Source organism: Lissotriton helveticus, chromosome 7 (assembly GCF_964261635.1).
Source record: "Lissotriton helveticus chromosome 7, aLisHel1.1, whole genome shotgun sequence".
Classification (NCBI taxonomy): Eukaryota; Metazoa; Chordata; class Amphibia; order Caudata; family Salamandridae; genus Lissotriton; species Lissotriton helveticus.
In genome coordinates, this window is record NC_136068.1 from 1,797,589,554 (window position 1) to 1,797,603,180 (window position 13,627).

The window sequence follows — 13,627 nt, forward strand, 5'->3', positions numbered from 1 at the left end:
ACGGTCCGAGAGCGGCAGCCTGAGTTACAGGGATCAGCATATTGCGGCCTACCTGCTGGTCGGAAGCCGGGGACTACATTTTGGAGACCGGCCCACGCGATAGCCTCGCGACCGGCTGCGAGGGCCGGAGTGGTGACGGCAAGTACCTGCGGGCAGACTGTCGGCAGGCTGAGGTAGTCGAGGCATTGCCTGCTGCCTCCGTACCTGTGGCAGACAGGCGTCGGAATCCCCCCTGAGTCGTCAGGGATTGAGCCTGTTTCGGGAGTGGAGGCCAGGTGGAATTGAAAAGGAGGTGCCGCCACCAGAAAGCCGAACGGACATGGCGGCGGGGGCCTGAACAACGGTAGCGTCGCAAGTGCTGGCACAAACGTGGGACACCCGGTAAGGTGTCGAAGAACACCGCTCTACTTGATCTGGCTGGGTGGAAGGCCCTATTATTGAAGATTCCTGTTGGGGGGCTAGCAGGCTCTGTCCTGATGCAGTCAGGGGTAAAGAAATGGAAGGCACTGCAGTCGGCGGTGGAATTAAGGTCACATAAAGCTAGACCCCAAGTTAAGTGTACAGTGTTTGGAGGGACGTAGACGCCGGATGACTGCGAGCTGAAGCCCGGCTAGGCATACCAGAGGAGTAGATCCAACTGGGGGAGGAAAAAACAGTGCCAGAACACTACTACAGATATCTTGCGATCCCCCCCCCAAGGCAGTGCTGATGTGACGAAGGACAGTGATATACACAATAGCAACACGCTGTGTCAGGTGTGGGATCTCCCAGGTAATAACGATTGACGGCCTCCAACGCAATATACACATACTCTGAGCAGGTGGAAAGGTGTTACGGCGAAACGGACAATGAGTGGCAAGGTGCACCACGCGAACCAGCAGTGTAAGCTGGATAAATTTGCCTACACTAAAGTCTTCCCTCCATTACCAGAACATAAAGGACAAGCAGATAAAGACAAAGAAGAGGACAGTGGCCCCAAGGTGAAACTAGAAGATATCATGGCGGCCCTCCACAATGTGCAAACCACGGTGGGTTCCATCTCAACAGACGTCACGTTCCTACGAGCGGACTTTAAGAAAATGTCTGCCAGAGTGGCAGAGGTGGAACAGGTAATGACGGCTCTCTCCAAAGACTCTATGTTACTGATCAAGAAGGTGAAGCAATTAGAGGTGGATAACAAGCGTCTGGCGGCATAGCTGGACGACCGTAGGGCGCTCCCGCAATAAAAATGTGCGAATTAGGGGGCTTCCGGAATCAGAAGGTGGCCCGCTATGGACCTCTACAATGAAGACCACAAAAATCACGTCTTCAGCCTCAAGGGCTCTCGGCCTTCTTTTCAGTGGAACGGGCACATAGGGTGCCGAGTGGCAGGCCGAAACCTGGAGCCCATCCAAGACTGGCCCGTATCTTCAGCTTTTGAGACAGGGACGCCATTCTTCAAATGACCCGAGTGGCACCGCCCATTTGAGTGCAGAATTCTGTAAACTCTTTCTTCCCGAACTATACGGTGGTGGTATTGGCACGTCGCAGAAGTTTCTTCGAGGTCAAGAAGGCACTAAGGGCCCGTGAGCTACCATATTCTATGCTTTTCCAGGCAAAACTCTGTGTAGACACGCAGGAGGAGGCCCATGACTGGCTTGAAGGGTGGCGAATGGCGGAGAGGACCGGCAGAACGCAATGGAGACTACGGCGTTTTGGGAGAGAATGAGATCCTGAGGACATTGAACAAGGTTGGGGAGAGGCGTAACAATTACAGAAGGATGCGGGAGAATGAGTTCTTCTGGGGCAAACCACCTCCATGTAAGAAGGGTGCAAACTGGTATATGTTATGGCCCACCTCGGCACCATGACCACGACAAATAAACTGATAGTTGAGGACTCTGGGGCAAGGGGAAGATGTGGACTTCCTCGGACTTCACGCTCGCATACATGCAAGTAAAGTTTCAGGGATGGGGTTCCAAGCACTCTGCTAAGTTGAGGTGGTGGGCAGTTTTGGGTCCGCATTACAGGGAGGCAGGGAGGGGGTAGGAGGGTCGGGACTGTTTCTAGATATTTGGTATAATGGTTCTATCACAGTTATGTACAGAGTTAGTTTTGCAGTAATGGCGCACACAATGAGGCACCCAAGTTCAATACCGGGAAAAGTCACTAGCTTAACTGGGTCCATTAAGTATGGAAATGGGTGAAGCAACACAGGTTCAGTCAACAGAAGGCCCCATCCACACGATACCAACTCTTTCCCTCCTCACGTGGAATGTGTGTGGCCTTGGAGATAAAATAAAATGTGGCCTTGTGCTGCAATGCATCAAAAGGGGTGGCCCGCAGTGGTATTATTGCAAGAGACACATCTTACAGGTACTTCCAGTAAAGCGATGGACAGATGGGGATATAAAATGGTGGTACATTCCGAATTCACATCTCGATCCAAGGGGGTTGGTATATTGGTTAAGAAGAAATTCCCATTAATAAAATCAGATGGAGATTCGCCGCCATTGTAACACCATGGAAGGGCCGGCCCCTAAATATAGTGTCAGTTTACATCCCACCAGCGTTGCATGCAGTGACCCTCCCGGAGCTCAGTGTGTTCCTACTTGGATTGCCGGAGGGGGAGCTACTTATTGGCGGGGACTTCAATGCTATCTTGAATGAATTCCTAGATAGATTTCCTGTGAGAGCGGGAACCACCGGAGTATCGTGACTAGGGAGCTTCATAGATGCAATGGTCTTACAGATATCTGGAGGAGACACCACACAGCAGAACGCTATTACACATATCACTAAAGTGTCCATAATAGTCTAACAAGAATAGATTATTTCCTAGGTTCGCTGGGTAGCCTTAAAAATATAGATACTATAGAAATTAGGCCCCGGTGTATATCTGATCATTCCCCACTGATGCTCCGATACACTTATCAACAGAAGCAGTGACGTATTTACCCAATACGCCCTGGCTATCTGCAAGTTCCCAAGAACAGGAAGGCACTCAAAAAGGTAACGGGCCACTACTTTCAGGACATTGTAGGTTCAGTTGCCTCTGCGACCACCTTTGGGAGGCGTTCAAAACAGTAATCAGGGGACAGGCCATTGCTTCCATCACAGCACATAAACGGGAGGGGCAACGGGAACTGAGGAATCTAGAGTCCAAACTACAAACTGCAGAGATCCAACACAGGGTCAAGACTGATTTGCATATGGCCATGTCTGAACTGTGGTGGCTTGGTGAGCAAAATAACGATGGATTAAACCCAGATCTGTGACTGGGGGTAAATGTTTTGCCATTGTGCAACATTCCGTCCATCATCTTGTGTGTTTTGCTGTTCACCCTATGTGGGAAGGGTATGCCCATACATTATTCAAATACCACTGCACTAAACTAAATCCTAAAAGACTACCCCCAGCACGACCTCCTACACTACACAAACACCACTGCGGTACCGTGAACCCTAAAACACTAACCCCACCACAACCCCCTAAAGTACATAAACAGCATTGTAATATCTTGAATCTTAAAAGACTACTCCCAGCACAATCCTTTACAGTACCGAAACACCACTGTACTACCCTAAACCCTAAATCCCTACTCTCATCACGACCCCCTACACTATAGAAACACCACTGTGGTACCGTAAATCCTAAAACACTACTCCTAACATGACCTCCTACACTACATAAACACTACTGCGCTACTCTAAACAGTAAAATAATTTTTTCAGCACAAACCTCCAAACACTACACTAACACACTGCACTACTCTAAATCCTAAAACAGTACACGCAGTACAAACCGTACAGTACACAAATACCACTGTACTACCCTAAAGCATGAAACTGTACGTGGTCTCGCAGGTTTGCGTCTGCGAGCTGTTGGGTCCCTAGCTGTACATGTGCGAACCAGTTCATTCGGTCATAGGTGTGTCTCTGCTAGGAGGGCCGTTAGCCCGTTGGTGTCCCTTTGCGAGTTAGACTCGAACTCTCCCTCAGCATGCTGCTGTGCATTTGAGAGCTGACAGCCCGTAGCTCTCCCTGTGCTAGCCGGATCGCAGCTGTCACTCTGCGACCCCATATTGTGAATTGAAGGCGGCTCTCAAAAGAGCCCTTGTGTTTATTAGTTGGAGCTACATATAAGTGCGTATGCACAGCTTCAAGTTATTCAGAAAAACTCGATTGATCTGTGAAGTGTACTTTATCACTTCTGTAGATATCAGCCATATCAAAAGGTATGTTGTTGTTGTAGATGGACCCCCTTCTATGGTCTCTGAGGTATGCAGCCACAGCTTTGTTGACATTCTTCCTAGATTTTTAAATCTGAGGGCAAAATTCGTTTGACCATTTCCACTTCTGTCTTTGGCATATATTGGAATATACAGAGACAGTTTGAGTGAAAAGCAACATCAGTTGTCTAAAGGTGTCCTTTATAAGCATTTCCAAACCTACGCCAGTCAATGTGCCTAGGTCGTTTCCACCACAGTGCACAATCATGAGGTCAGAGTGTCGCAGATGCAAACAGGTTTTAATCAAAGGCAACAATTGGTGCCACTTCAATCCTCTCTGTGCAAACCATTTAATGGCCAGATTTTGTAAACCTAGATCTAAGTCAGTACGGATCTGTTCTGCATACCTCTTGTACCAGAAAATATAGCTATGTTATACGATCCACACTAGCATTTTGAAGGTATGGCTGGGAGGTATGGATAGATGTTTGTAGCTCATGCAGTCCATTTGTAGAATAAGAGGTATGTTTAAAGATGGGGAACTACTTTATTTTCCCATACAAAACGATAATTGATTGGGAGATGAAAAGCATTCGTTTTGTGGAAAAGCATCTTTGTGATTGGTTAAGAAAAAGCAGTTTAAACGTAGAGTACATATCATAGAATAAAATTTGCTCAACTCAACCACACCTGCTCCTTGCATTTGGAAGGCACTTTTTGAACTTACAGCAATCGTGAACTTTTAAGCTGCGCGTGACATTAAATGTTCGAGAAAATGTTGCAAAAAAATATCGTTAGGTTTAAAAAAAATATGATATTTTCACCTGCACGTGTTGTAGAATGTTCTCGAAAGTGTGTTGATAGAATATGTTGTACTTCTGACTTCTATGTGTCCTTGAATATTAAAAAAACTGTTTATATGGAAAATTCAAAAATAACAAATAGTGAGAAGTTTTGCAATCTAAAAGAATCAAGGAACTATTCTAATATGTTCTTCACATGTACTTAAGTGTGGAGCAACAAAATTACAGGCACAACAGCACCAGGAAGAGGAACAAGCAGGGAGTGGGGGGACGGGGGGAGATGGCCACAATGACACACATGCATAATTAAGTACAGCACAACTACAGACAAACCATGGCCAAAATGAAACACACCAACAAGGAGCACTAGTCACAAAACCTGCCAACATCACACCACTGAACAAGCACAGAAGTGAAAACTACACTGCCTGAAAGGGAGAAGGGTGTAAATAAACTTCACATGAAGTGACATCTCACACACAATGCAGCACACACACATAGGAAGCAGGGCACACCAACATCCAACACAATGTTGTCCTAACGAGATTTGCAGAATCGAACACAGGACACAAATGCACTCGCGTCATTACAAAACAGGCACATGAGAACGCATAAGTACAAACCCACAGTCCAGATGGGGTAGCAATTCACGTATGGCAGGCAGCCAGAGAGTACGTGACACACACATTGGCATACAAATAAAGACACAACACATTTGGAGACAAGTGAAAGTGTGGAAACTTTATAAAAAAATTGGCTTGTCAGTACGGCCAAGAGTAGTGCCACGATATGCAGACAAATGCAGCAGCATGCTTGAATAAGGAACATAAGAAAACGTCCATGTTCACCTCGGGGTAGTCCATCACCAACACACGTCAGTGTCAAGCAGCGTTGGTTGTCCTCGCCTTGGATATGAGTCAATGCCAATGCAGCCATGTCCACTGTCGTCTTGGGACATGTGACCAGATGCACACATGCAATGTGGAACATCGAGTCGTGGTTGTAGATACCTTGTCACTCGTCCATGAACGCGAGTGCAGCTGCATAGCCACTATCTCTCATGAGTAATGGTTGGCCACAATATTTGACATGTCGTCAACGTAATCCATCAGCTGACCGGGACAGTTTGCTGACTCCAACCACTGTACACAATGTGCACCAAAGCAGAATTGGGGAGTGGGTCAATTTGCTCACTGCATACTACAACACATGCAATCTCCCAGGCCCAGTTCCCAACATGCATGCCAAACATTCATGCATGTCATAAACAAGCATCACTATGACACTCCTGGTCGTGGGCCAACAGGGCGCACACACTCTCATCGTAATCCATGTCAGCTCCCAAACGTTGGAGAGGCACACGTCTATGCACCATTTGGATAGGCACGTGCGACATTACAACACAGGTTGAATGCAGGTGACGTCCGCAATGCATAAGCTCAGCCGGTAAGTGATCCTCAGCACTGCCAAAGGCAGTGCACCCAGGACATGCAGCAGACGTGCAAGGTAAAGATGGATGTGAATGGAGTCGACAATGTGTTTGGGATGCCCTGCCATTGCGTCAGTGGCTCTGCTTGTAGCTGCACTGGCTTACCGTGTGCCAGTCTAGTGGATGAAATAGCACAGCTTGGTGCAATGAGCCGGGTCTGTGTGAAATGGGTGCAGGCAGGGGTGTGATGGGAGTACATGTGAAGGCCATTTCACGCACGCTAAATACGACAAAGGAATTCTGAGTGTGGGATGTGTACTCGTTGTTCTCAAATTGGGTAGTGTGTAGTGTGGGAGACGGATGCAAATATTATCGTATCTGTCAAGGGGGCTGGTCACTTGCAAGTTCCTTCTTGGAGCAGCAGATGTACTAGCACAAGATAGCTCAGCCAAACAACCTTTCATCCCTACAGTACCTTTTCCAGCTGCATTCATACAAGATGTGTACAGAGGTCGGTTGTGGTTGTTGTGGGATGTTTGCGACCCTGGTCATCATGGATGAGATGTCCAGCACATGGCACATGGGCAGGTTCACTGTGTGTTACGTTGCCAAACAGCTGCTCCTTTCTGCCACGAGCCTCCACACTTTTGTGCGCTGCGCTGTTGTATCTTGTGCTCTCCTATGGCACACCATTGTAATGCGTATTCGTGCATGTCCTACGGCATTCCAACCGCACAGTGACACTGCCCTTTGTAGGTGGTGCATGCCACTTTACAACATCAACTGCTGCGGCCCTTGCGGTGGCCACACCAGAACACAGAGACACACTTGCTGCACTTCCTCCACATGGACATGTCCGAGACACCCCGTTCCCCTTGCCGGATAGGCACACCCCTGCGCTGACCTGTGTATGCCGGACCAGCACCCGCCGCTTGTGCATGCAGGAGGATGCATGTGTAGCTACATGTCCAGGCTCATTGCCAACGCTGAGGTGACATGGTAACGTCCACTGAAGACAGCACACTGTGATGTTGTAGGGCCTGTGCCCATCATGCTAACAGATTGACCACACGGACACACTTGCTCAGATGCGGGTTGGGGGGGCATTGGTGGTCCTGGGGTTGTTGCGATGAGTGTTGCGGCCCTCATGGGTATCAGGGTATCATGCTAATTGATTCTTTGGCAAATGTGGGTGTTCAGGTGTGGCGCTTGGCTGTGTTCCCTTGCATGCTGCAGGTAGTCGTCCTGCTTAACACCAGCAGAAAGCAGGTGTAAAATTCCTGGTGCTAACGCGGCTTATCGCCAGAATTTGTTTTGCATCGCAGTTTTTGCCTTTTGTTGTGACAGTTGTGACGCGGTTTTTTTCGTGTACAGAAAAATAAACAAACTATGCAGTGTATCCTGTCAAGATCCAGCACCTGACCCAATATTCCCAATCAATATAAATACAATGAGATTTCTTCATTGATTTCTTCATTGATTTTGTGTGTACACTGTAAATGCACCCACTACCACAGTGCAATTCAATACAGGCATTTAGTATTTAGAATAAATTGCAAAGGTGCAGCTCATGTGTTTTTGCACTGGAAGGCCTACTCTGCATCTCATTATCTGCACTTTAATGCAACTAAAGTTGAGATAAGTCTAACACACTATTCAAAAGCTGGTGCAAACTGCAGACATCACCAGTATTCCCGCAGAAACTGCCCCAAAATTGAAAACTATGGTGGACACCACCAAATAACAAGAAAGAGTCACACAGCACTTAAGTAACAACCAAAAACTTTATTGAAATTTAACTCAACACAAAACAACAAGGCAGAAGACTCCTGTTGGGTCCATCAATGTCGACAACACTATCATATGCACTCATACATCTATACAGATACTCAAACACTGCCACTCACCCATGGAGTTATTCACACACCTAGTCAGTGTTAGGTATTTATACAGATACTAACGCATACATAGTCTCTCATGTAATCACTGATATAAGTATACACTCATCCATACAGCCACTCTCACAATCACTGACTCTCATGTATAGTTATTTATATACTTCAACTGTCACATACACTGTATTTTATATATGTCGGTGCTTGCTCATATTCATTCAGTTACCAACAGACTCATACACACACTCACCCACCCATATAGCTCTTTCAACATGCACTTCTGAACCCATACACCCAGTGAATTAACCACTCACACATCTATGCAGTCAGACTTCTCTCACCCACCCACACACTCACTCACTCTCCCATACAAATACTCAGGCAACCAATCAATAACCCATAGAGACACTTATGTAGCTACTGAGTAACCCATGCAGCAGGTTACACAACAACAGAAAGACTGATACAGACATTCACACAATTTAGTCACTAACCCATGCATTCAGTAAGACACATGTAATCACTCATTTATACAGTCAGTCATGTACCTACTAAATCCTTTATACAGACACTTATAAACCCACTCATTCTTCAATACAGCTTGGCATATACATATTTAAACTTTACAGAAACACACAGTCACTGGATGATGTCATCAGTGATGTCATTTGAGATGTCATTAGTGATGTCATCAGTGATGTCACTGACCATGTCATGAATGATGTAATATGTGAAGTCATCCACAGCACAGTGCATTGCGGGTGCGCAAGTTATAGTTAGCTGAACTAACTATAACAGGGGAATGTCTATGGTTTTATACAAGTGAAATGTCCAACTAACTATAACATGTCTGAAACCTATGATTTTGTCAGTGAAAAAAATAATATATTACCTACTGGCGGTCGCCAGTAGGTATATATAGTTAGGATTTTTTCCCTATGGGATTTTTGAAAATTCTATGTCTAATAACTTTGGCGTTTGTGGACGGAATTGGCTGAAATTTTCTGGAAAATGGAACATTTTGTTTCTGAGCAGCCACTGGAAATTTGGGGGGAGTTGGTCCAGGGGGGGCCGAGAAAAAAGGGGGGTCCCAAAACGTGTTTTTAACATTGAGTTTTCCATAGGGCGGTTAGCCTCACTTTTAGCCCGAACGGCTGAATGGATTTGCACGAAACTTGGCAAAATTGTAGGGACTGGTAGCCCGATGTGCCTTTTGTAGGTCTTAATATATGTGCTGCAGTGGATTTTGAGAAAATAACGTTCAAAAAAAGATATATATCTGTAAGCGCGGACCAGGCAGCGCCCCGGTACGCGTACTTGATGCGTAACGGAACTTCGCGTAGCGAAGTTGATTGGCTCTGTGGTGTCTGTCAACATTCTAAACAGTCCGGAGCGGCCGCCATCTTGTCTCTCGGTAGGATCGAGAGACAAGAGGAGGTCAAAAGCGAAGGGGCAAATGACCTTAAGGGGGCATAGTAGATACTCCCTGACCCCCTAGGTTTGATGTGGAGGCTTTAAAGGGGCCCCGCTAAGCAAAAAAAAAAAAAAATTTTTTTTGTTTTTTTTCGTGGTTAGCGCCCGGTACGCGAACCAGGAAGCGTACTGGGGAGCGTATCACAATAAAAAATGAATGATAGACTTTTCAAATGCTGTATGTTAATTGATTGTTGGTTTTGTTGATTATTTTTTTTTTTGTAAATTTTTTTTATTGTGTTTCATAATTTATTAAACTTTCTAACATTTCATTGTCAGAAATTTCATAATCATGGAATATAGATTGTAGTCTCTGAGGTTGTAAAATGTCCTCATTTGCAAGGAGGTTATCTACTGCTTGCACACATTGCAGTAGTTCTTGGTCCCATGTTTCATCCATAAATTCAATCTCATTTGGATCAATGATTTCTGTGTTGGACTCTGGAAGGACAATTTCAAATGAAATGTTTTGTTCACTTTCCATTTTTCCTGAAATTTGCATAAAAAAAATATATATTAGTAGAGGTAGGGCACTGTTGGGATTAATTTTAGATAGGCAGTTTTTATCAGAGAATTTATCTTTGGGCAGTGTATAGTATCAGAGTGGAAGTAGGAATATAAAAAAGTGTATCTAAATTTATAAGTACTACAGAGGGATAGTATATAACTAACAGAAAAAGTTTGCCATATTAACTTAAAGTGCACAATATACTTCAGTTTTAAAAATAACAACTTACCTTTAAAAAGAAGTTGAAGTTATTAATGAAAATCCAAATGAAATGTACACCAGGAAGTAGTAGTCAAAATGGCTGTGTTTCCTTCTCTTCTTTTATATATATTCAGGTACATAACCAATCAAATGTCAGGTAAAAAAAGTAGAAAATGAAAGTAACATTTTAATTGGTTGTCAATTCCAACACTTCAGATGTGTTTTGTGAAGTAATTTACCTCACGGTATTTAGAGAGGACTACAGGCTAAATGGCTAAATGGAATTCCAATCAAATTTGTGAAAATGGTAGGGATTGGTATGTAGTATGAGTTATTCTATATTTGGTGAAATTGTCTCCAGTGGCTTTTCTGTGAACTACTTTCCCACCTTTTTTGATGGTGCGCTTCCCAGGAAGCGACCCGGTACGCGAACCGGTGAGCGCCCTGGTACGCGAACCTTAAGCGTAACGGGAGTTCACCATTTTGTGTTTCGGTCGAATTATGATACAAGATGGAGGGCAAATAATGTTCAGAATGGGTAGAAGGGGGCACGGTAGACTTATCTTGACCCCCTAGGTTTTGTGAGGGTGGCTGAGGAGGCCCATATGTGCGGAAAAAGAAACATTTTTTTTAAAAATTTCGCGAGGTTAGCTCCCGGTACGCGTACCGGGTAGCGCACCAGGGAGCGTATTTTGTTGAAAATTAGTGAAAATAGTTAGAGTAAAAAAATAATTGTGAGTGATTAGATGTAGGGTAGCTCTGAGAAGAGCTTTTGGGTTTATGGTACATTTAGGTACTTATAAGTAGGTACCAATGCACATTTTTAAATTCAGAGTGAAAACTCTGTTGCCCTCATCTGAGAAGTGAACTCCATCTCCTCTGTAGATATCTTGCATGTAGTAACGCAAGTTATTGTTGTACAGGGAGCCCATTCCATGGTCTCTCATGTAAGCTGAAACAGATTTGTTTACATGCTTCCTCGACTTCTCAATTTGTGGACAAAATTGGTTTGACCACCTCCATTTCTGTCTTTGGCATATATTTGAATATACCAAGGCAGTCTGAGGAAAAAGTGCCATTAATTGCTCAAAGGTGTCCTTTAAAAGCATTTCCAGACCTACACCAGTCAAAGTGCCCAAGTCATTACCTCCACAGTGCACAATTAACAGGTCAGGTTTTGGCAAATGCATAAAGGTTTTCACCAATGGTATCAATTGGTGACATTTTAATCCTCTCTGGCCAAACCACTTAATTTCCACATCTTGTAAATTGAGGTTAGGTAAATTCCTGCTTTCAACGTACCTTTGAGCCCAGTGAATATAACTATGACCAACAATCCAGACAGAAAACATGGTGAGAGAAGGTTCTCCTGCAGTCAGATGAAGTGTGGCAATGAAATGGCAGTTGAAAAAATGTGAGTTTGAAATGAAAAAAACTGTGGAGTTTCTGTGTTCATGAAGTAGTAACAGTGATTGGTGGATTTTGATTGATGAAAACAGAAAGTTAGGGTGTAGAGATGTGTTCTTTGAAAGATGTATTTTGAGTGGTCAATAAAAAATCATTAAATGAAAGAAAGCACTGGATATGCAGGTGCACTGAGAGTTCAGAGTTCAATTGCAACATTGTTGTGTGAATTTGCAAACACCAGAGTTTCTCCAAGAGGTGGTTGCTATGGAAAATAGGCAGAAAGGGCAGAGGGGGAAGGGTTTTCATTTGAAAAAAAGTGAGGGAAGAGTTTTGATTGGGTGACATGAGAAATATGTGTGAAGAATTACACCATTTCTGTGCTTTTGATAGCTGCAGACTCTGGAGTGCATACCTTTTGCTCTGCTGAAGACAAATTGGTGTGTTTCTGAGACTGTTTTCAAACTCAAAGTATTTGCTAAGGTGAGAAAATATTTCTTTACTTTAGATAGAGAATAGTGTGCTTTAAGGAGAAAATTATGATTTATGTGGCGCAATTTGCTAGTAAATATGCTCTCACATGTGCATGGAAATTTTTGATTTTGAATGTTTCTGTTATATAGCCATGTTAAAAGTGACTCAACCATGCTGGAAAGTCAATCAAAAAATGATTTCATGTGTTTTAATGACATTTTAAGTCATTTTCTGATGTGCAGTGTTTAGAAATTATGATTTGAAAATCGTTTTTGTGGAAAAGGAATTGTTTTTAAAATCATGACAAGGAAATAATGGTGTATGGTTATTTATAAGGCAATTGACTGTCCTTGATGTTATTTTTCTCATTTTAGTGTAAGACCTTTCTCTGTGGCGCAAATTGCTTGTAAATATGCTCTTACATGTGCATGAAAATTTTAATTATCAATGTTTGTGTTACATAGCCATGATAAAAGTGAACCAACCATGCAGGAAAGCCAATAAAAAAACGCTTTCATGTGTTTCAATGACATTTTAAGTCATTTTCTCATGTGCAGTTTTTTGAAATTATGATCTGAAAATCGTTTTTGGGAAAAAGGAATTGTTTTTAAATTCATGAGAAGGACATAATGGTGTATGGTTCTTTATAAGGCAATTGACTGTCCCTGATGTTATTTTTCCCATTTTAATGTCAGACCTTTCTTTGTGGCGCAAATTGCTTGTAAATATGCTCCCACCTGTACATTGAAAATTTTGATTTTGAATGTTTATGTTACATAGCCATGTTAAAAGTGACCCTACCATGCAGGAAAGCCAATCAAAATACGCTTTTATGTGTCTTAAGGACAATTTAAGTAATTTTCCCATGTGTAGTGTTTTGAAGTTATGATTTGAAAATCGTTTTTGAGGTAAAGGAATGTTGTTAAAATTTATGTTCGCCATATGCCCCCAAATTTCTTTCTCAGGGTTGCAGCAGGGTGTTCTTGAGACACCCCTGCACTTTTGGAATAAATTCCTAATTTGTGATGAGCAAATTGTTAATCGCAAATTGCACCTTCATTTATATGAGCCTCCTAGCCCATGGAAATGAATGGGTAATTTGCAATTAGCAATTTTCTCATCGCAAATTTGGAATGGTAAAGAATCGCTATTTATTCCTTAAAATTCGCTTTTTTGGAAATGCAAAATAGTTATATGATACATATGGCGGTTGATGTCTAACAAGATAAG

The 13,627-nt window shown here is 43.5% G+C and overlaps 1 protein-coding gene across 5 annotated transcripts in view; it reads right to left on the reverse strand.

Annotated features, from left to right (window-relative positions):
* The window catches only part of LOC144770775 (phospholipase A2 inhibitor and Ly6/PLAUR domain-containing protein-like), a 1,602,193-nt gene that overhangs the window by 171,778 nt on the left and 1,416,788 nt on the right, over positions 1 to 13,627 (reverse strand). The gene's annotated exons all lie outside the window — the stretch shown is intronic.